Here is a 24430-nt window from a genome sequence, read left to right on the forward strand (position 1 = left end):
GGATACCGGAGTGTGGATGCCCTTGTCCCCCCCTACAACATCCTGGGTGTGTGGGTGCCACTCTCCTCCCCTAGAAGATCTCGGGTGCGTGGGTGGGTGCCCCTGTTCGCCCTTACAGCATCCCTGGTGCACGGGGGCCTCCCTCCGTCCCAACTCAGGGGCCCCAGGGTGTGAGCGCTCCCATCCCCCGATACAGGCTGGGGTGGGGGAGGGGTATAACTGGGTCTCCCTGTCCTGCCCAGGCGGTGCTACAGCAGCTGTTCACAGGGGCAGCAACCCCACTGTCACCCTGCAGCTTTAACCTGCTCCAGGGGTGACCCATGCGGGTCGGGAGTGAGGGGCACCAGCAGAGCTGGGGGGAGACCAGGGGGCTGCGGGTCGGGAGTGAGGGGCACCGTCAGAGCTGGTTGACGCCTAAGGGGCTGCGGGTCGGGAGTGAGGGGCACCAGCAGCGCAGTAACTGGGGAGCTCAGCGAGGAATCGAGGGGACTGTGGGTCGGGAGTGAGGGGCACCAGCAGAGCTCTGGGTGTGGAGATCAGGATTGGAATAGGAGGGGCTGCGGGTCGGGAGTGAGGGGCAGCAGCAGAGCTGTGAGTCTGGAGGTCAGGACTGGGATAGTAGGGGCTGCGGGTCGGGAGTGAGGGGCACCGGCAGCACAGTGACTGGGGAGCTCTGCGGGAAGCCCAGTCGCTGCAAGTCGGGAGTGAGGGGCACCAGCAGAGGTCTGGGTGTGGAGATCAGGATTGGGATAGGAGGGGCTGCGGGTCGGGAGTGAGGGGCAGCAGCAGAACTGTGAGTCTGGAGGTCAGGACTGGGATAGCAGGGGCTGCGGGTCGGGAGTGAGGGGCACCGTCAGAGCTGGTGGACGCCTAAGGGGCTGCGGGTCGGGAGTGAGGGGCACCGGCAGCGCAGTAACTGGGTAGCTCAGCGGGGAATCCAGGGGCATGCAGGTCGGGAGTGAGGGGCACCAGCAGAGCTGTGGGTGTGGAGATCAGGACTGGGATAGCTGGGGCTGCGGGTCAGGAGTGAGGGGCACCACTAGAGCTGGGGGGAACCCAGGGGGCTGCGGGACGGGAGTGAGTGGCACCGGTAGAGCTGAAGGGAACCCAGGGGTCTGTGGGTCAGGAGTGAGGGGCACCAGCAGAGCTGTGGGTGTGGAGATCAGGATTGGGATAGGAGGGGCTGCGGGTCGGGAGTGAGGGGCACCGGCAGCACAGTGACTGGGGAGCTCTGCGGGAAGCCCAGTCGCTGCAGGTCGGGAGTGAGGGGCACCAGCAGAACTGTGGGTCTGGAGATCAGGATTGGGATAGCAGGGGCTGCGGGTCGGGAGTGAGGGGCACCGGCAGAGCTGTGCGTCTGGAGATCAGGATTGGGATAGCAGGGGCTGCGGGTCGGGAGTGAGGGGCACCGTCAGTGCTGGGGGGAACCAAGGGGCTGCGGGTCAGGAGTGAGGGGCACCGTCAGTGCTGGGGGGAACCAAGGGGCTGCGGGTCGGGAGTGAGGGGCACCAGCAGAGCTGTGGGGCTGGAGGTCAGCACTGGGATACCATCCAGCCTGATGGTAAGCGATGCCCAGCTGAGCCCATGGCCAGTACGTCCTGCTCCACCCACGGCCGGGCTGGGAGCCAGGACTCCTGGTTCTTCTCCCCAGCTGTGGCAGGGCAGTGCAGGCTAGTGGTTAGAGTGGGGGTTGGGAGCCAGGGTATCCGGGTCCCACCGCTGGCTCTGGGAAGGGAGTGGGGGCCAGTCGTGGTGCCCCCTGGCTTGAAGTGGTTTCCATCCTGTGCAGGGTTTACAGGTTTGTTCACTGGCTCTCAGCACCTCCCACTATACAAATTGTCCCAGTGCCGCTGGGTCTAGTGGTTAGAGCCGGGGAGGCCGGGAGCCAGGCAGGGGCGGTGGATATAAGGGGCCCGGGGAGGCACCTGGCCCGTGCTCCACCCAGAGGCCCTGCTCCCACTCGTCCTCTCCCCCGCAAGGCCCCATCCTCACTTCGCCCTTTCCCAAGCTCCATCCAGCCACATGGGGCTGTGGGGGGAGAGGCCGGGGGTGCAAACGGCAGAGAGGCAGGCGGGGGGGGCCTTGGGGTGGGGGCGAAGAGGCACAAGTGGCAGGGCCTCGGGGGAAGAGACTTGAGAGGTGGGCGGGGGTCAGGGAGTGGAACAAAGGGGTCCTGAGGCGTGTGGGCGGGGCTGAAGGGGTGTGTGGGCGGGGCTGAAGGGGCGTGTGGGCGGGGTGGAGGGGGCGTGTGGGCGGGGCTTTGGCAGGAGGAGGCTGAGTGGCAGCAGGCCTTGGGGCAGGGCCACAGTCCGGGCCGGCCCAGCCTCCCCAAGTGGAGGAGTCTCAAGCTGCCCATGGAGCCAGGACTCCTGGGTTCTATTCCTGGCTCTCCCCCAGACTCCCAATCTGAGCTGGTGCAGCCCATCTCGCCCTCCCTGGTGCCTCAGTTTCCCCCGTGTGAGACGGGTCCCAGTGTGAACGGCTGCAGCGCCGTGGAGAATCTCGTCCCTTCTCCTGGCGGCTCCTTGGGAGCCCTGGGGAAGCAGCCAACTGCTGCAGCCCCTGGCTCCCGTCTGGGCAGCCCGGGGTGGGGGTGGGATCTGGGCAATGGGAAGAAGGAATCCCCCCTTCCCCCACCCCACCCCGGGGACATGGGGGGAGGCTGGTGCTGCGGGGGCAGGGAGTCCTGCAGCCCTCGCAGGGGAGAAGGGGCAGGTTCCCGGCTTGGCTGCTGATGGGGGCGGGGTGGGGGGCACTGCTGGACTGGGGGCTCCTCCCTGTGGGGTGGAGATGGAGCACGGCCTGCTGGGAGCGGACGTCTCCTCTGGATGGGGGAGGGTGACACTGGCCAAATTGTGGGAGCCCCTGTCCCCCCCCCCAGACAAGGGAGGGGCCTCTCAGCCTTGCCGGCTCGTCTCTCTTTCACCAGGATCGGCCCAGCACCTGGCCGGGCCCCGACCCCTTCCTCCGCGCCAGCCGCTGCCCAGGGTGGGGCGGGGCGCGGCCGGGGGGTGGGGGCCTCTCAAGCCCCCCCCCGGGGAGCAGGGCCGGGGCACGGGGGGGCAGAGGCTGCGATGGGGGGAGGTGGGTTGGAGAGATGTCGGGGGGTGAAGCTGGGAATGGGGCAGGCTGCAGGGAGGAAGTGGGGGGGGGCCACCGGAGGGGCGCTGGGGGGCTGGGAAGCTGGGGGGAGGACACAGCGGTGGGGGTAGTGGTGACACCGCAGGGGGGGCTGCTCAAGGGGCAGGGGGCTGGGGGGCAGGGCGGGAGCTCGGACAGGGGTGGGGGTCAGGCTATTGCGGGTCTCCTGTGACTGGCACCAGACTGCAGGAACCCTGGCCGGCAGCCCCCCTGCTTGGGCGTCTGGTCAGTGCAGCCCCCCCCCGAGGCACCCTGCTGGGGGGTCTGGTCACTGCAGCCCCCCCCCCCGCTGCACCCTGCTGGGGGCTCTGGTCACTGCAGCCCCCGATGCACCCTGCTGGGGCTCTGGTCACTGCAGCCCCATGCACCCTGCTGGGGCTCTGGTCACTGCAGCCCCGATGCACCCTGCTGGGGTCTGGTCACTGCAGCCCCGATGCACCCTGCTGGGGTCTGGTCACTGCAGCCCCCGCTGCACCCTGCTGGGGCTCTGGTCACTGCAGCCCCGATGCACCCTGCTGGGGCTCTGGTCACTGCAGCCCCAACCTCACACTGGAACTGGGCGGGGAAGGTTTCTTCTCGCGCTCCCATTGGTCAGGGCTCTGCCTCCTCTTCCTATTGGCTGTCTCGGGAGGCGGAGTTTCCGAGAGGGCGTCACGTGGCCTTGAAGCGTTCGCGAGGCGGCTCCTGAGCAGCCCAACCCCGAGCTCCCCCTCCCCACTGCCGCCCCTCCCCTCCCTGCCCCGCCCCCAACCCCTCGAGCTCCCCTCCCCACTGCCGCCCCTCCCCTCTCTGACCCGCCCCAACCCCACCCCAAGCTCCCCTCCCCAGTGCCGCCCCTCCCCTCTTCTGCCCCGCCCCCAACATCCCCGAGCTCCCCTCCCCGGTGCCGCCCATCCCCTCTCTGCCCCGCCCCAACCCCACCCTGAGCTCCCCTCCCGGTGCCGCCCTCCCCTCTTCTGCCCCGCCCCAACACCCCGAGCTCCCCTCTCCCAGTGCCGCCCATCCCCTCTCTGCCCGTCCCCAACCCCGAGCTCCCCTCCCCAGTGCCGCCCATCCCCTCTCTGCCCCGCCCCTAACACCCCCAGCTCCCCTCCCCAGTGCCGCCCATCCCCTCTTCTGCCCCCACCCCAAACACCCCCAGGCTCCCCTCCTCCAGTGCCGCCCATCTCCTCTCTGCCCCTGCCCCCAACCCCTGAGCTCCCCACCCCGGTGCTGCCCATCCCCTCTCTGCCCCGCCCCAACCACCCCCAGGCTCCCCTCCCCAGTGCCGCCCATCCCCTCTCTGCCCTGCCCCAACCCCCGAGTTCCCCAACCCGGTGCCGCCCATCCCCTCTCTGCCCCCACCCCAACCACCCCCAGGCTCCCCCTCCCCAGTGCCACCCATCCCCTCTCTGCCCCGCCCCCAAACTCCCCAGGCTCCCCTCCCCCACTGCCGCCCATCCCCTCTCTGCCCCGCCCCCAACACCCTCCGAGCTCCCCGTCCCCCAGTGCCGCCCATCCCCCTCTTCTGCCCCCGCCCCAAACACACCCCGACACTGCTCCTGGTTTTGGGAGGGGAAGAGGAGAAAGGACAAAAGAAGCAAGAGACGAAGAGAAAGGAGGGAGGGATGGATGGAGGAAAAGGTGAAACAAAAAGAACAAACCCTAATGTCCCCAGTGATTTTAAGGGACAAAATCCCAGGTACGGAATAAAATTCTGCCTCCTTAAGCTCGTGTTTTCCATGCCTAGAATTCAACTGTCACCAGATGGATCAGACTGAACAGGTTTCAAATCTCGAGGAGGCTCTTACCTTCTAAACAGGGACGTCTGTTTTCTAGTAAAATCAGGAAAAGGGAAGGAGAAAACTCGAAAGAGGTTCCTCCTGGCGCTCACGTCCGTGAACCCGAATACTCCCCCAGTCCTCAAAGAGAGACCTGGAGAAGGAGACTTGCTGAAGCAAAGCCACAGGGGTCTCTGAGGTTTCCCTGGCCCCTCGCCCCTGTCCTGCCTGGCTGATGTCAGCATCTCTCTGTGAGGTCACCACCTCCCCACCACCTTTGACCAATAGTCTGAGGTCCTGCAAAAGGCCTTTGTGATGTCACTGCCACACCCCTCCCTTGCTGGGCTAATGTCCTGCCCCTGGCCAGGCACTTTGGAGGTTTGAGCTACTCCCTGTGGATCACCCCACTCAAGGAGCGTTCGTTCTAGGCAGCAAGCCGGCTAGACAGGAAAACATCAGACGCTGCTCCCAATGCTACACTCAGTTTTTCAGAAATTAGTCGACTTTATGACCAGAAGAGACCATTAGAGCATCTAATCTGACCCCCTGCATATCACAGGCCTCCTGTATGACACAAGAGCTACTTTTGGGGCAAACACATTCCAGAAAGGCGTCTAGTCTTCATTAACTGACATCAAGAGATGGAGAATCCACCACTTTCCTTGGTAGCTTGTTCCTGTGGTGAATCATCCTCGGTGTTGAATATTTGTGCCTTATTTGTAATATGAATTTGTCTCTTTTCACCTTCCAGCCACTGGGTCTTGTTATTCCTTTCTCTGCTAGATTAAAGAGGCCTTTAATACACAACCTTTTCTCTCCATTAAGGCCCTTCAACACTTTAATGAAGTCACCTTTCAATCTTCTTTTGATAAGCTAAAGAGGTTGAGCTTGTTCAATAGCTCACTAGAAGGCATTTTTCTCCAGCCCTCAGAACACTTCGTGGCTCTTTGGTCATCAGATTCCTGAACTGCAGCTGGATGTGGCTCTTGTTCTTCTGCACAGCACAGCTCCTGGAGAAGAGGGATCTGCAAATGTACATTCGTATGATACCTTTGCTTAACTGATGAAAACATAAACTAGACACTTAGAGGATTGGAACTGATTTCAGCTGATGGACAGCTTTGCTAGGTTTTTATGCATTTGGACAGCGAAATGTTGAGTGTTTACATTGATATCAAGCACTCCTGTATAGAGGAGCCCCTGAACAGAATGGAGAATGGAAATGAAAATGTTTAACTTTTTAAAAAAAAAAGAAAGAGGGTTATAAGAGAACACTGGGGTTTGAACTGAGGACTACGTGAACTGCAGTCAAGCACTCTAACACTGAACAATAACCCCATGACGCTAAGAGTCCAGGACTTTGAAGGACAAACCGTGCTTCATCGAGGTCCTTTGCCATTCCCAGACCACAGGTGGTTTTAAAAATGGGGTTTGATTAAACTTCTTAAATGTGGTAAACACCACAGCTTGCGCACCCACCGATATAGCTTCTCCCACTGACATAGCTGCCACCTCTTGGGAAGTGGATTAACTACACCCCCAGGAAAACTCTCTCCCCTCAGCATAGAGCAGTGGTTCTCAAACTGTGAGTCAGGACCCCAAAGTGGGTCATAACCCTGTTTTAATGGGGTTGCCAGGGCTGGCATTAGACTTGTTGGTGCCTGGGGCTGAAACCAAAAGTCTGAGCCCCACCACCCAGGGCTGAATCCCTCCAGCTCTGGTTTTACCCTCTCCTAACTGGGGCAGGGCTCAGGCTTTGTCTCCTCTGCCTGTGCTCAGTGTAGAGGGGCTTGGTGCGTCTTTCTAGGGTCATGTAGTAAGTTTTTTGGGTTTTTTTTGGCAAAAAGGGGTTGTAGTGAAAGGAAGTTTGAGAAACCCTGGCATAGAGCCCCTGAGTATGTCTAGACTTGGCTCCCTGTGGATGATCAGACACTGAAAGTACAGCCATGGAGACACCACACACCAGCCTTGCTTAACAGGCAAGAATCAAACCTCCACAGACAAGTGGCTGTTGTTTTCTAATCCATCTCCCTAAGCCCTCAGCCACCACCACTTAACAAAGGGGCTTTTCTACACTATGGTTCTGGTCTCACTGAAGGGTCATTTCCAATTGTTTGCTCAAACCAGCATTAGGGAAAATGGTGCCCTAGGCAAAGCTTGTACTTTGGCACTTCCCCATTGCCCCTGGACGATACCCACTCCCCCTTTACTGCTAGCTCCTGCACTCCCAAACCTTGTACCTCCTTCACCCCAACTCCTGCCCCCCCCGTGCCCCCTTTGCCCTTAACTCCCTGTGCCACCAGCCATTGCCCCTCTCCTGCAGCCCCTTCACATGGCTCCAGCGCTGGGGGCCCTGCACTTGTTCTCCCTTTCCCTGGGCTTTGGCATCACTAGCCCCTGCTTAGCAAGTAGGGTTCAGTGGTTCCCAAAATGTGGGGCATGACTCCTAGGGGGACACAGAGGAACATTCATGGAGTCAATGAAATCAATTGAGTTTCTTCAGTCTCTCGCTAAAGACATTTCCCTTGTTTTTAAAGGCAAAAATCCTGATCTTTCCAATGGGAGCTGCTGCTTCAATGTTTAGTTTGGGGAGGGATTTGGCTGCACTCAGAGATCTGCCCGCGGGTTACAATCTGCGATCCGAAGGGTCGAACGCAAACAGCGTTTAGATGGGACCGTTACTGCCGCCCCCGTGTGGCCAAAGATCAGAACTGACCAGCAGAGTTTACAGCTGGAGCCTGGGACGCTCCTGAACAAACTGGGCCCAAAGCCTCTCGCGTGGGACCCTCGCTGTGCAGCAGGAGGCGGAGGGAAGCTGATTGTCAGGGCTCAGGGCAGCTCCCTGCCAGGCTGAGCCGGTGTCTGTGCTAAGCTTGGCATCAATCAGGTGATTCTGGGCAGTTTGGGGTACCCAGGCTCCCAAAGGAGGGTGAAGCAGGTCACCCTGGAGCAGGTTAAAGCTGCAGGGTGACAGTGGGGTCGCTGGCCCTGTGAACAGCTGCTGTAGCACCACCTGGGCAGGACAGGGAGAGCCAGTTATACCCTCCCCAGCCTGTATCGGGGGATGGGAGCACTCACACTCTGGGGACCCACCCACCAGAGATCTACTGGGGGGGAGAGTGGCACCCACACACCCAGGATCTTGTATGGGGGGACAAGGGCATCCACACTCCGGGATCCTCTGCAGAGGGAGGGACACCCACACATCCAGGATTCTGTATGGGGGGCAGAGGTACCCGGACACCTGGGCGGGGGAAGGGGGCACCGAAACATCCGGGATCTTACCTGGGAGGACAGCGGCGCCTGCAGCTCGACATGAGATGGGGGCTGGGGGAGAAGGAGCATTTCCCAGTTCCAGGCTGTCCCCGTCTGGCCCAGGCACAGAGCTCAAAAGCAGAGTTTAAAGCTCCAGCTGCCAAGCAATAAAAGCAGCTGGGCTCCATGGCTGGTGCCTGTGATCACAGCTCCTGGGGAGGCTGAGGCCAGTGTATCGCTTGAGCTCAGGAGTTCGGAGCTACAGGGGGCTGTGCCGATTGGGTGTCCGCACTAAGCTTGGCATCAATATGGTGATCCCGGGGAAGCTTGGGGTCCCCAGGTTGCCTAAGGAGGGGTGAACCCGCCCAGGTCAGAAACAGAGCAGGTCAAAACTCCTGTGCTGATCAGTAGTGGGATTGCACCTGTGAATAGCCCCTGCAGTGTAGCCTGGGCAAGACAGTGAGACACGGTCTCTTTTTATACAGACACCCCCCGCAGAGCCTGCAGGGGGGATGGGAGCACCCACACGCTGGGGATTCTGACTTGTGGGGAGGGACGCACCCAAGAAACACGGATCTTGAAAAGGGGAACAGAGACACCCACAGATCCTGGATGGGGGCAGGCAGGGGAAACCACACACGGGAGCTAGTTCATGGGGTGGGGGACAGAGACACACCCCAGAGATCCTGGATGGGAGCACCCACATGATGGGGATCTTGAACTGGGAGGAGGGAAGCACCATGTACCAGAGGTTCTGAAGGGGGAACAGGGACACCCACACACCAGGTGTCTTGCAGCAAGAGCTGCGGTCTTGATTTACACAGGGCAGTGATGGGGAATTAACCATGTCCCTTGCGGAGCTTGTTCCACTAGATGATTAGCCTCATTGTCAGGGCCGGCTTTAGGGAGTGCGGGGCCCAATTCGAACAGTTTCGATGAGGCCCCGGCAGGGATGACTAAAACAAAAAAACACTTAAAAAAAACCCTTTCATGTCTTCCATGTATTATTTACTTTCCATGACTATATAAATAATAACAAAATTATCTATAACATACATTGCATCATATATTAATTAGCTGATTTGCACTTTCATATCAGGAAAATAATTTGTTTTGATAGTTGTACAACTGATTTTCTTCACTATTTTATTAAAATTTATAAAATATTTCCTTATTAATATAAAATTGCCCCCATCCTTCCCCCCCCTCCAGCGCCACCCGGCCCTGTGGAAACAAACCCTCCGTCCCCACCTCCCCCCCACAGAACCAAGGTTCAGGGGCGGGGGGAGGAAGAAACACCACACATGGGGTGACCAGATCCCAGCAGTACAATAGGACCTGCTCCCGTCCTGCTCAACCCTACCATCACATCCTTCTTCACCCCCTAGCCCCCTGCTGGCTTGCTGCGTCCCTCCTAGTCAGTCCCCCCCCCACCACTCGCCTCCTTTCACCTTCTCCCTCGCCTGCCAGAAACCCCCATGCCCGCCCCTAGAACCCCTGCTGGCTCACTGCTCACCTCTTTGCCCACTCGCAACTTACCCCCTCACCCTCCCCCCCAAGTATAAAGCCTCATTCAAAGACCCAGGGGTCACTATATTACTGCACACAGCAGTCAATCAATGCAGTTGTAGATAAATCTCTGCATTATGCATTTTTGTATAACTTTTATATGACTTTGTATTGAACCTTGGTAATATGTTATAGCAGGCCCTAAAGGTAGTGTAATTAAGGTAAAAGAAAAATGTCTTTTTGCTTGGAGTAGAATAAGATCTTCCCCCCACTTTGTAATCAGTTGCCCTGTTGAATGAATGAGGTGTGAATTAGGAAGGTGTGGAAGGCAGCACCTCCAGACACCTGCAAGCCTTGGAGAGGGGCTGGGAGCCAGACGGAGGAGAGCTTAGCCCAGGCTGAGTGGGACGGAGTTTGGGTGCTGGGTGCAGGCTCTGGGCTGGGGCACAGGTGGGGTGCAGGAAGGGTGGAGGGGTGCAGGCTCTGGGAGGGAGTGTGGAGGGCTGGGTGCAGGCTCTGGGCTGGGGCACGGGGTGGGGTGCAGGAAGGGTGGAGGGGTGAAGGCTCTGGGCTGGGGCACAGGGTGGGGTGCAGGAAGGGTGGAGGGGTGCAGGCTCTGGGTGGGATTGGGGTGGGGTGGGTGCCGGCTCGGGGACCGCGTTGGGGGGCGGGCGTGGGGGGGCGGGGTGCTGGGGGGGGCGGGGACTGCCATCACATGTGGCTTCCTTCCTCCTCTGCTGCCCCTCACCATAGCCTCGGTGGGGAATGGGGCTGCCCCTTGCCCAGTGTTTGCAGGAGTGGTGGCTGGGGGGAAACCCAGTCAAACTCTGGTTTTACTCTTTCGTTGATGGGTCACTTTAACCCATTACACACCCTTTCCCGCCTCTCTCACCCCGCTTTTCTACTGGGCTTGTTTGATCTTTTCAGTGGAGCCAGATGAAAACCACAAACCCCAGTGAGAGCAACAGGCTGGAAGACTAGACTGAACCCACCACCCAGCCTAGTCCATCCCAGAGCCCAGAACTGAGGGCAAATGTCCCCCCACCTCCAGGCAACCTGCTTCCACTCCTGGCCTCTCCCAGTGCTGCCAGCGATTCTGTATGGCTGCATGAGGCGGGATTTAAACTGGACCGCCCCCCCCCCCGCTAAATTCACCCCTGTTTTGCAACCACTCTGCACCAAGAGCACCTTCCTTCCCTGCCCTAGCTGCTGGATGGCTAGAAAGCTGAGCTGGGCATTTGATTGATCTGGAATATTATCATGCCCCCCCTCAAAAAAACCTTAATATCCCCACAGCTTTGGGGAGGAATAGCCCCGAAAGCTGGTCTAATTTATTGTTGCAGGGCAAACGAAGGAGCCATAGTTTAATGGAAATATTCAGCCCCTACAGAGATCTTGCAGCAGGGAAAGCAGAGTTGATGGGAGGGAACTGGTCTGGATAGGAGCCTCCGTCCTCTTTCTTTGCAAAATAATTTGGAGAGGGGAATCAGATCACTCCGTGCCTCAGTTTCCCCTCTTGCCGGGGCGGGGGCGGGGGAGAGAAGTCTCAGCCTGCCGTGTTGCAGACCTTTCGCATTCTCCCCTCTTGATGTATTTGATTTCCTCCTCCAAACCTCCCTCTCTCTCTCACCTGGAGTTCACAGCACTAAGTACCGGCTCGGGGCTTTTTTCCTGGGTTACATGATCCCGACTTTAGTTTTGAACCAGACACAGGCAGGCACCAACTCACCCTCAAACAGCAACACCACGAAAACCACAACACCAGCCCAATATTACAACCCTGCGGGGAATCACAGGGTCGAACACTCACCGCTGGAAGCCCCAGCAGCTGCTCAGGTGAGTGAGGTCACGGCAGAGATTCCTGTCTCCCACCGGACCAGAAGCTCCCTCGGCGTCTCCTCCAGGTGAGTGCTGGGGGGAGGGGAGGGGAAGGAAGGCTGCAAAGCACATGTGCCTTCTCCCCCCTCCCCCCTCCTGACCAGCAACACCCAGGCGGCTGCCTCTGCCTCAGCCGGCCAGGGTCTCTCGTTGCCTAGCAACAACAGCTGCTGCTTCCGGGAGAGACGCTGCCGGCGCGGGGCCCAATTCGGGGGAATCGGGCAAATCAGCCTAAAGCCGGCCCTGTGGTCAACACTACATTAACCCTGCACCCGTCCACACAACGAAGCCCTTTATATCGATATAAAGGGCTCTTAATACCGGTATCTGTACTCCTCCCCGGCGAGGGGAGTAGCGCTGAAATCGGCATTGCCATGTCGGATTCGGGTTAGTGTGGCCGCAATTCGATGGTATTGGCCTCCGGGCGCTATCCCACAGTGCACCATTGTGACCGCTCTGGACAGCAATCTGAACTCAGATGCACTGGCCAGGTTGGCAGGAAAAGCCCCGTGAACTTTTGAATTTAATTTCCTGTTTGCCCTGCGTGGAGCACTGATCAGCACAGGTGACCATGCAGTCCCAGAATCCAAAAAAAGCTCCAGCATGGACCGTACGGGAGATACTGAAGCTGATCTCTGTATGGGGAGATGAATCTGTTCTATCAGAACTCCGTTCTAAAAGACAAAATACCAAAACATTTGAAAACATCTCCAAGGCCATGATAGACAGAGGCCACAACAGGGACTCAACACAGTGCTGAAACTTAAGGAGCTGAGACAAGCATAGCAGAAAGCTAAAGAATAAAATTGACGCTCACGGAGGGAGAGGCAACTGATGTCTGTAGCTATCCCAAAATTCCCGCACTCTCCAAAAACCATTTGAATTCTTGGCTGAGTTCCCAAAGCCTGAAGGGTCAAAAACATTGTTGCGGGTGGTTCAGGGTACATGTCATTGCCCCCTCCCCCCATGAAAGCAAAGGGAAAAAAATCATTTCTCGCTTTTTTTCAGTGTCACCGTATGTCTACTGGATGCTGCTGGCACATGTGGTGCTGCAGCGCTACACAGCAGCATCCCCTTCCCTTCCCTTCCGGATGGCAGACGGTACAGTAGGACTGGTATCTGTCATCGTCGTCCCATGAGTACTCGTGGCTGGCCTCGGTGAGGTTGGTAGGGGGTGCCTGGGCAAAAATGGGAATGACTCTTCTTTAAACTTTGTCTAATGGAGATTCAGTCCTGCCTGGAATATCATAGCAGCTGGAGGCTGCCCTCCCCTCCCCCCTTTGAGCTCTACTTGCAGAGGCAATAAAGTCAGTGTTGTTTCAAATTCATGCATTCTTTATTACTTCATCACAGAAATGGGGGGATAACTGCCACGGTAGCCCAGGAGGGGTGGGGGAGAAGGGAAGCAACGGGTGGGGTTGTTTCAGGGGCACCCCCTTGAATGGCATGCAGCTCATCATTTCTGTGGGCTGTCTGGCGCTCTGACCCAGAGCGGCCGTTTGCCTCTCTGGTTCTTTAGTAGGCTTGCCTGATAGTCTAGACAGGACTGACTCTCCCTTTAGACAAAACATAAAGAAGGGATTGACCGGGGGAGTCATTCCCATTTTTGTCCATGCGCCCCCGGCCGACCTCACCAAGGCCAACCAGGAGCACCCATGACAGCAGCAAACAATACAGTATAACTAGCAACTGTCATTGTCAACTTGCAAAGCAGAAGATGGGACGGTATGGCTGGTAACCATCTTTGCTAACTTGCAAAAGGCAAGGGGATGCTGCTGTGTAGCGCTGCAGTACTGTGTCTGTCAGCACCATCCAGTAGAGATACAGTGACAGTGAAAAAAGGCTGAACGGGCTCCATGGTTGCCGTGCTATGGCATCTGCCTGGGCAATCCAGGGAAAAGGGCGCGAAATGATTGTCTGCCGTTGCTTTCACGGAGGGAGGATTGAGTGACGACATTTACCCAGAATCACCCGTGACATTGTTTTTGCCCCATCATGCACTGGTATCTCAACCCAGAATTCCAATGGGCAGGTGAGACTGCAGGAATTATGGGATAGCTACCCACAGTGCAATGCTCCGGAAATTGATACTAGCCTCGGTACATGGATGCACACTGCCAAATTAATGTGTTTAGTGTGGCCACGTTCACTTGACTTTATATAATCTGTTTCCAAAAACTGGTTTCTGTAAAATCAGAATAATCCCATAGTGTAGACATACCCTGAGACAGCTTTAGAACCCTCTACCCACTATACGGCCAAGAGACAGCTACTCTCAGATCCTGTGTGGATTGTCTGATGGGCTTGGGGCCAAGAGCAAACTGCGTACCCCCTGCCAGAGCAGGAGAAGTAAAAATAGGGGCTTCCTGAAAAATGGGAAGGGAAGAAGAGAGAAGCGGAGAAGCAAGTGGAAAAGGCAGAGAACATGCAGACACAGGACCCTACCTAAATTCTTAAATAGATTACAAGAAAAAAGGAGAGAGCAGCATAAAGAAATTTAAAAAAATCTTTCAGTAAGTATTGAATTAGAAACCTTTAAAATACCATTTTCACACTACCTTTACTTTTCTTCTAAATTCTACCAAAACAAACTAAGACTTGCCCCTAAACAGAACTGCACAAAAGCTTTAAATAAATTCAGATAACAGAAAAAAAAACCCAAAACATTTATTTTTAAACTTGTTTTATAAGGACTAACCACTCAGTCTGTGTTTTCTTCCTCTCAGCTTCCTAAAAGAAAAGCAAGAACACTCATCAATAGCAGATAGCAGGTGCATTAAAGCACCACTATCCACTCACTTCATGCTCAGAAGAGAACACTTTAACTCCTCATCGTGGTTAGCAAGGTCAGACACTTCCAACCACACTTCTCTAGTTACAAACTATAGAAATGATCCCTGAAAGTATAGTCTTAACAAAGCTGTGCTCGGCTACACACCCAGGCTAATGTGCGCAAGCTTTCTTCCCACGGTGAATGCTTTAATACAACGGGTTTCACCCCCAGAGAATTAAAGACCAAAAATCTAAAACCAGGTTCCCATTTCATTAAGCACAATTGAGACAGCTTTAGAAGACTGGCCATTAGAAGATGTTTATGTCGCTATTTACAGACACACACCTCCTGATTAGCATGTGGAGCTCCTACCGACCAATCAAACCCTCTTGCTTTGCGATACCTCTCACAGGCTCCTCCGTACCACATGACAGCTTGTCAGGCACAGACAATGCGGACAGGTCAGCCCTTTCTAGCATGCTCCGCAGCGGTTTCTCTCTGGCTTGCTCTCAAATTCATCTGCACTAGAAGTTTTTGCAGGGTTCTATGTTACTGGTGGTACCTGCACCAAATCAGTGGCTCTCAACCTTTAGAGACACCTGTACCCCTTTCAGGAGTCTGATTTCTCTTGCATACCCCCATTTTTTACCTCACTTAAAAACTACTTGCTTACAAAATCAGATGCAATATTTATAAAAATAAATCCCTTGAATATAAGTATTGTACTTACATTTCAGTGTATAGTATAGAGAACAGTATAAACAAATCAACGTATGAATTTTAATTTGTTACAAATTTGCTAGTGCTTTCTAAGTAGCCTGTTGTAAAACAAGGCAAATATCTAGATGAGTTGCTGTACCCCCTGGAAGACCATTGGATACCCCTGTTTGAGAACCACAGCACTAAATCACCCTTACTTTTAGAACTGGTGCCACTTGACCCAAGGCATTCTGAACCATTTCAGTGCTAGTAGACAGTGGCAACACAGCTGCACTAGGTCTGTTGTTCCTCCCTGCACAATTCCCACTTGGAAAGAAGATATCTTCTGGTCTGGCCCTATTTACTATTGTGAGCTGCATAGGCAACTTTCTCTGTGTTATGTGAGCAGAATCCACACAATATATATACTACCTCTGCAGCCATGGGTGGCGGGGGAGTCCCCACAGCCCCACACCACTGTATATGGACCCTGCAGCTCCCAGCTCCTACGAGTGGACCCCAGAGCTCCCAGCCACTGTGAGCGGACCCAGGATTTCCCGGCAGGCATTGATGGCGTGAGGACCCTGCCAGCCCCATGTCATTGCTAATAGACCCTGCAGCTCCGAAGACCCTGGATCTCCCAGCTGCCACAGGCAAGTGAGGAAGCCCCCAGCTCTCAGACACTGCAGGCAGAGCCTGGAGTGCACAGTCACCATGGGGGGTGAGGAGAAGCCTCAGCCAAATGCCATTGCAGATGGCCCTATAGCTCCCAGCCACTGCAGGTGGATGCCAGAGCCCCCAGCTGCCATCGGGACCCCACGGACCATGGCCACCAGGGGCACCGAGGGGACCCCATGGCCCCCAGCCACCACGGGAAGCGAGGGGACCCCACGGACCCCAGGCACCACAGGCAGCGAGGGGACCCCACAGCCCCCGGCCGCCACGGGCAGCGAGGGGACCCCATGGCCCCCGGCCACCACGGGCAGCGAGGGGACCCCATGGACCCCGGGTGCCATGGGCAGCGAGGGGACCCCCCGGCTCCCAGCCGCCACAGGCAGCGAGGGGACCCCGCAGCCCCCAGCTGCCACAGGCAGGAACTGTCACCCAGCGACCGGCAGAAAACAGCAGCGGGCGAAGGCATCAAGCAAAACCTCAGCTTCTGCTGCTGCCACTCCTTCAACTGGCTCTCGGTTTGCCCTGTTCACTCTGCGTCGCTGCCACTCCACGGCATTGTCCTTCACCCTGCTGCTGAGAGCTCCTGTGTCGCCACTTCCCTGCTGCCACCTGCCTGTCTCCTGTAGCCTCTGCGCGGCCACGTAGTGGGGGAACCTCGCTACAAGTGCAGCCTGGGCAGCCTCTGTCATTGCAACACCATGGGCAGGGCGAGAACCGCCAGCTGGGGGGACACTAACGCCCTGCCCCGCCCCTTCCACCTGAGGCCCCGCCCCTCCTGCAAACACCCCTGTGCCCAGCGTACACCAGCCCTTAGATCCCTCTTGGTATTTCAATGCAGGCACTGACCTGTGAGAGGAAAACATCAGCTCACAAACACAGAGACTGAATTCCCCACATTTAATCTCGCTGCACTTTCCAGAAAGTCACGAAATTCAATTCATTCTTGCTAGGACAGAGAAAAAATAAGTGACACTAAGTTTTTGGCTCAGTTAAATAAAATTACGTGTTTAATTAATACAGTAAAACTATGTCTTGATTCTGCTAAACAACACCACAATGTGAAATGAGAACAGAGACAAATCTTGTCAGTGACGACTAATTTCGCAAATGATCTTCCCATTATTAATTTCCACATTGCCCCCATTGGAGGTCTGGGCATCTCCAGTGTCACTGCTCTGCATTCACCTTCCCCTTAGAATTGTTCTCGGACATTCCCAAATTTGGAAAATTGTGCAGGTCAGAATGTGAATAGTGACCCTGGCTCCTTCCTGCACCTGCTCTACATTGCTCCACAGCAGCTTCTCCCCCTGCAGAGTCACCCCAGCACTGCAGTGCAGCCGCCGAGGGCTTTGCAAAAATTCATAATACAGAGTTTGGAGGAAAGTAAACATTTGGGAGTTGTGGAAATAGCAAAAGCCAACAGTTGTGGTGTTACAAGAAGGCAGTTTTTGGTTTAATAATAAAACCCAGTTATATAAATGTAACTGTATGTGCAGCTCTGTGCACTCCTGTTGGATGGAAGCTTAGTAATTAAATTATACAAGAGGGTCAGGTAAAGTTTTGTCCTGAGAAGCCTTCACAGCCATTCTGAGGGGAAATGGGCCCTTTGTCCACAGAAATGGTCTATAGGGGACGGCTGCAGGCAGCAGGTGGAGAGATAATCTCATCAAAATGATTTGACTCCTGGGTAATGTTAGCAAAATCACTAAAGGAATGTCCGGGGTTTCTATTGGCACTTAACGTGCCTGCCCCTGGCTGTCTCTGGTTGTACAAGATGGACGTGTAATCGGGGTACAGTTGTGTAAAAAAAATTATTGCAGTGCAAGGGATGTTAGACAAAACAAAATGTTGTGTGTAATTGTGTCAGGTTTTAAAAACCTAAAGTGAGACTTATGTTTTGTAACATAATGTTATGAAGGTTAAACTATGGAAGGAATGTGCATTTTCCCAGGACGTGTGCAGTGTATATTGGAGAAGGGGTAAAAGAAATGCAAACAAAACATGGTACTTAATTCAAACCCTATTAGGGCTCCAAAGGGAGCCACAATAGGTTGTGGTTTCTTTTTCAGATCTGTGTGTTTTGAAGCAGAAGATGAAAGTGGAAAGTAATCAGAACTCGGGTGGAAGTTGATTGTGTCCCTTTTAAGACAGTCTCTGAGCTGCTGATGGCTTTGGATCCAAAAGCAAGCCCGAAAGCCGGGGTGAATGCAAATGACCTAGCTGATGGGGGAAGGAGAGAACTGCCCATCAGTGGCAGTACAAAGGAGCTGCAAATAATAAATACATCTGGTCAGCAAACAAGCTACTGGAAGACTCAGATTGTGGCCCTCCAGGAAAGGGAGGTGAAAAAACAAGTCAAGCCTGAAAATAAGGGGGACAGGTTAACCCTAAGGAGTGTGTGTGTGTGTATACAGTGCTAAAGCTAAATCTAAAGCTGTCTCTCAGCTATTACCTGAGGATAAACTTAAAGCTTGGTACAGCAAAGAAACTATTGCAAACTGGGTCTGTTGTACAAGAGGGGAAACTGAGGCACACCTCTTCATGAATTTCATAAATGACCAGCGAGTGGGGTAATTCACTATCTGACTATAGAACCAAACAAGGACAGCCTGGAGGTAATTCTTCCATTTTTCCTGCAATTAGCAAGGAAATTTGTAAAAGGAAGTGGTATTATTATTATTAAGCACTAATCTGTCCCCATCGGGGTGTGTGTAGAAATTGTTTCTTTTGTTTTTCAGACACTCTACAAGCAAGCTGGTGCCAGCAAAAGACTAACCCATAATACCATGGATCTATGTTTTGTGTTGTTTGTCTGTGGTGTTTGTCTTGTTGTTAGCATTGTTGTGTTTCAATGAACAGAAAACCTCATGACATGGGTGAGGATGGCTTCAAAGGGCTGACCTGGGGGAAGATGTGTACAGAAATTCAAAATGCTCGACTAGGAGGCCAGCACCTGTGTAATAGCTACCGTGGTATCTGGAAGTGAATCAGCAGCTAAGGTGGGCCCCACAAGCCCTATGGGAATAATGAGAAGGGATTTGCTTGCTGGGAATCAATGGAGGGTGTGTAAAATGGTGTAAATCCAGGAAGATGTTTGAATGTGCCCCTCCTGATGGCCATGGAGGAGCACACCCAATGGCCCGTGGCAAGGGGTGGACAATTGGGTGTACTGTGTATGAGGTGTTTTGCTGGAAATGTACATATTACTGGGGGCACAATTACACCAGCCCCTAACCAAATTCCACACTACACACTGCTCTCTGGGCTTTGGGGCACAGATAGACCTGAGAATCTTACTGCTGTGAATAATCGAACCAGCACATACAGCCTGATTCCACACCATGTGGTTAAGTTGGTTTGGACAATAACCCATTTCTCTGTGGACATTCAATGCACTTATGATATGGACAAAAGCACGAAAACCTGCAGCGGCAGCGTATTGCAACTGGACATGTTAAGAGCTTGACCCGTCGAAGGAGGAGAGGAGGTGTTTCGGTGGTGGCCAGGATGTTGGACCATGCGGCAGTGCTCAGGTCTCTCGGTGTAGCTGTGGATTGTTACAGCGGCTGGTGTATTGCTAAGTATACTTGTGTTACGTTGCCTATGGAAATAACCTAGAAGTAATGGAGTAAGCCCTCCCCTGTACTAGACAACCTGGACGCAACCTTCCCGGGCCCACTATAGTGGGAAGTCTGGAACGCTAATTGGAACAGGTGTGGCAGGCCCGTATGAGAGAAGGAGCAGGGCACTGTACTACGCACAGGGCAGTGGGACAAATGGAATATCAACACCTTCCACCTTGATGCCTGGCCCGATCAGGAAATGTGTCACCATATGTCCTATGTTTTGCTAAGGGGGAGAATGGGAACAGGGACACAGGCAAGGCTCTGTGGCGTCAGGGCTGGGATGGGGACACCGAGGAAGGAAACTGGAATCATTGCTTGCTGGAAATTCAATCCAATAAACATCTCATTGTTTGCACCTTCGGACTTTGGGTATTGCTGCTCTGTGTGTATGCAAGGACTCAGTAATGGGATAAACCCTCTAACACTAACATCTAACACACATTTGAACCTCTTCTTTTCACACTGTTGCTCATTCTCAGGGGCTGCTTTGTCTCCAGACAGATCCATTCTCTTTCAGAACAGGCTTTCTCTTTCCCTCTGTTTCACTCACTGAGGTGTTGGAGTAAACACTCCCCTTCCCTCTAGTCTCAGACAAACACTGGTATTAACTGTTTGCTACTGAGGGGTTTAGAAAGCATTTGTCAAGATGCCATTTCTGGGGGATTTTTCCCAAGATCCAGTATTTTGTGTTCAAACATCTCCCAGCTTCTTTGGTGAAAATAAGGCAAAGATTTCCTTGCAATATGGCAGGAATTTTTCACCCCAGATGGGATTCGAACCCACAACCTCTGACTTAGAAAGCCATTGCCTTGTCCATTAGGCCACTGGGGCCCTGTGAAACTAGGGAAATTCAATCTCCTAAATGCATATTTCTCATATTAATTTGGAAGCCAAATACCCTCTTTCTGCACCTTACAGAAATGTCTGCGTCCCCTGGCAGCGAGGCTACTGGGCAGGTCACTTACAGAGCTGAGCACCACCTTTCTGCCAGCCATCTTTAGAGAAGAAGGCTCTTTCCCCTGACAGCCACACACACAGCGCTGCCTAGCATCCCGAGAGCCTCCCTCGTGTTCTCCCACAGCAGCCGCCTGCCGGTGTGGGTGGGAAAAAGGGACCAGGAAGCAGTGCAGCCTCATTACGGGACAGGAGGCCCTCACCACACCCAGGCCTGCCTCTTGCCTTCAGCCCAGGCAGCCAGAGGTGCCAGGAGCTCTCTGGCAGGCCGCCGCCTCAGCCAGGAAATAAGGAAAAGGCGATGAATGAAGAAGTCAGGAAATAACAAGGAAATGAAGAGGTTTGTCGAATGGGTTTCTGCCCAATTTACCATCTTCTCAGCTACCGCTCAAAGTTAAAGACCTAAAGTCAACCTATTGGCATAAGTATAGATGGTTGGATCGGAATTAAAAGGAGCTGCTGTCACAAGTGTTAGGTGCCTGCAAGCAGCATGCAGACTGTTTAAAACCGCCGCAATTAGAGGCTCAGATGAAACGTTTGCCCTAAATCAGAAACGACAATAGGAGGACCAGCAGAACGCCACTCTAGGTTCATGGCAGAGTAATGGAGGCTGTTAGAGGCAAAAAGTCATTCCTCAAAATTTGGAAATCAGATCCTAGTGAGGATAATAGGAAGGTGCACAAACTCTGGCCTGTTAAGTGTCAAAGTGTAACAAGTCAGGCCAAGAAAGAATCTGAGAAGCAACATGCTAAAGACACAAAAGCTAAGCATAAATCCGGTCAGTGCGAGTCCTGGTCTGTCCCCTGTTGCCTGATTTGGGGAGGGTTAGTAGGGACAGTGGAATTTATCCACTTAATTTAGTTTTATTTATTAATTAATTTTCTAATTAATTAAGAATGTTAGTAATAATTAATAGATATTAATAATATGGGTATGGCTCGCCAATATGTGTGATCAGAAGATAAAAGTTCGTCTTGAATCAGGCTTCACAGAATTTAATACAAGGAGATTGGGGTCTAACAGGAATTACACTGAGACAATGTTTAGTCAAACAAGACCTTGTGTGGCTCTCCCTGATACAATAGAGCTGTTGGTAACAAGGATGGTGTCCTAATAGGTTTGACTGCAATATCTTTCCCTTGCAGTAATAATACCCAGTGAGCAAGGCGAGCATTTGAAACTTGCCCATCTTTTACCCTGTTGGATAGTAAAAACTTAATAGTCTTTTCTATGTATGGATTTGCTTGTTCTGGGTAAGGATACTGTTTTGGGGCTGAAATTTCTCCTCCTTCCACAACAATAGTGACAGCCATGCATCCACAGTCATGTTTGTGTTTAGCAAAGGCATCTGCATGTTTGTACAGTAATGCCTGTAACTTAGGTTGGTCTGCATGTTTAGCCACTATTTTGTCCAAATCATACCCTTCAGGTTCAGAGTTCTCCACTGGAGATACCATGCCACACTCAGGTATGACTACGGGAGAGTCATCCTTTTCCTGTTCTACTGAAAGACACAATAATTGGTTACACAAATCAAGAACACATCCCTGTTTGTATAAGAAATCAGTTCCCAATAAGGAATTATTTGGGTCTGCTAACTTCATTAATGCAAAAGTATGATTCTTTCTTAGGTGACCTATCTGTACTTCAAGGGGTGTAGAAAGTGTGGTAGTAACCTGATTACTTGCAAAGGTTGCAAGTGTCTTGGTACATCCTGATGATAGAGGAGAGGATCTAGGATCCTCGACATGGAGAATACTGATTGCTGCTCCAGTATCTATAATGAGATTCCTGTCTAGTCCCTCTATCACTGCAGATATTGTGGGTCTTCCACTTGTATCTCTGTCTAAAGGGGTTATGACTACACTCGGGGTTGTTTGTAGTCATGCAGCATATGCTGTCAGATAATCTAGGGGTTCCTCCTCTATCTCCTCAGAGGCAGCCAATTCTGGAGTAGTGGCTGTCCACTGGGGAAAAAGGGATGGATCAACGGAGGCCACTGGATGGTTCAAGGTTGCTGAGCCTTGGCCTTCCATCATCATCAGCTCATTCACACGGGCATGAAGTTCTCGGATAGCCCGTCGTTGAGCCTCAAGCGTCTGTTGCACTGTTTTAAACATTTTCACAACTGAGTCCTCAGTTTTGTGCAAAGGCGGTGATTTAGGTCTCTGCAGACATGAACTGTTCTGTGCAGCATCTGAAAAGAAAGGAACACGATCCCGGGCTCCTGCATAGGATCCAAACGCATAACCCTGTCGAGGGGCCTGGCCACTCGAAGGTCCAGGGTTATTACGTGGGTTAGGGTCATTTTGCCAACGTTGATACTTAGGGAATTTAGGAACTCCTCGTCCTAATCCTGGCTGAGGTTGAGGTCCCTCAATCCTCACCGTAGGATTAGTTTGTGGTTCCTGAAGTACTGCAACCGGGGCTCCACGCCGACCTAATTTAGAGCCTCCCTGTGCATGTGCTTTAGCCAGTAAGGCTAATGTTCTTTTTAAAGAAATATCATCAGTGATATGCATATTAACCATTTCTCTTAACTGAGGAAGAGAATTATTAACTAGCAAACTGATGTATGGCAGTTCATCTGTTTCTTCTTTGATATGACTCCGCCAAGCTGCACTCAACCGCAAATGAAACTGATGTGGAGTTTCATTAGGTTTTTGCTTTAAGTTAGACAGAATTGCTACTCCAGCTTGCCCTTGGTGCTGGTTATGTTCCAATAGGGCTACTGTCTCTTGAAAACTTTTCTCTCCTACCCTAAACTTAAGTGGCAAAGTACTCCACAATGCTCGATTCACTGTGAGTTGTAAGATTTTAACCCAATCTTCCCTTGGTAAGCCAAACACTTTTGCTGTCTCCTGCACACGTTGTGCATGCATAGCAACTGAAGAATCCTCCATCATTCCTACTTGCTTAGCTACCAGGTCTAAGGTTTTAATATCTGTAACAACTGCTACAGGACAATCAGAATTGGAACCTGCAGTTCCTTCTTCTGGATCTGAATCTGAGCTTTCATCTGAGCTTTCATCTGAGCTTAAATCTACAATTTCTATTCCTTGCCTCCTTCTACCTGGATTCACATTTTCCTCATCTGAACCATCAAAACTTTCCACTGGAGATAATCCTGGGTATCTAGGATAATTTTCCATGAAATGTCTATGGGTTACATTCAAAGTGTCTCCACACTGACGCAGGACATCCCTTAGTCCACTAAAGTCTGGCGTGGTAGGGCGTTCTACTGATACACTAGGTGATACCAGCATATACCACGGGGGTGTAGAGGACCCACGAAATTCCTGGGGTCTAGGCAATGTTGATTGCCCAAATGCCAATAAATGTCCACCCAAAGGGACTGGATTTTCTACTCTATATGGTGCTAATGTAACATTGGGTGGAGGAGCAGGAATTTTATTCCTGCTTGTTGTTGTAGCTCTCTTTGTAACTTAGAGATCACTACATCACATGCATTAGCTACCTGTGTTACCTGTGATACGGCCTCTTCTAACCCTTGAACAATGACCGATTGTAAAGGTATCGCTTCTTCACTCACAGAAGCTGTCTCTACAGAAGTAGAGATCTTTTCCTCTTTCTCTGCTTCTCTGTTTGTGTCACTAACTGCTTCACTGACTGTGACACTTGTCTCCGCCTCCTGAACTGTCACTTCAGAACTTCCGTCTCTTATCGGCAGACTGTCAGTTTTCTCTGCACTGCCAATTTCCTCTTCTGACTCTACAGATTCAACTTGCAAATTCGCTTCTGAAGGTACTGTGTTTGCTCGAGCTAATTCTCTTGTTTTACTTCTAGTCACTGGTCCAATAAGATTTTCTACCTCTGTCGGGTCCACCATACCAATAGGAATGGGAATCAATTCTTCAACTTCCTCTGCTCTATCTTCTCCCTTTTCTAGTTCTTTAATCTTTTCCAACAGCCGACCACGGTCTACTCTATAGGCTACCAGCATCTGCTGAACTTCCCTGAGTAACTCCATCTTTTTATCCAATTTCTTTCCCAATGAACTACAAGCTACAAGCAAGCATTCAACAGCTATTCCTTCACCACCTTAGCTCTTTTCTTTTTCTGCTCTGTTTCATCCTCAAATACATTACTCACAAAACCCCATGGGTTTCTCTGCTCAGAAATCATTCCACTATTTCTCA

The 24430-nt window shown here is 52.9% G+C and overlaps 2 non-coding genes and 1 pseudogene across 2 annotated transcripts; 1 reads left to right on the plus strand and 2 right to left on the minus strand.

The window, feature by feature from the left end:
- The window catches only part of LOC120375743, a 128303-nt pseudogene that overhangs the window by 51066 nt on the left and 52807 nt on the right, over positions 1-24430 (plus strand).
- Positions 14240-14456, minus strand: LOC120376538. Its single transcript, XR_005587396.1, has one exon. It is a non-coding gene; the product is annotated as a small nucleolar RNA U3 (small nucleolar RNA).
- On the minus strand, positions 20075-20147 carry TRNAR-UCU. Its single transcript has one exon. It is a non-coding gene; the product is annotated as a tRNA-Arg (tRNA).

Source organism: Mauremys reevesii, linkage group 12, assembly GCF_016161935.1.
Source record: "Mauremys reevesii isolate NIE-2019 linkage group 12, ASM1616193v1, whole genome shotgun sequence".
NCBI lineage: Eukaryota > Metazoa > Chordata > Testudines > Geoemydidae > Mauremys > Mauremys reevesii.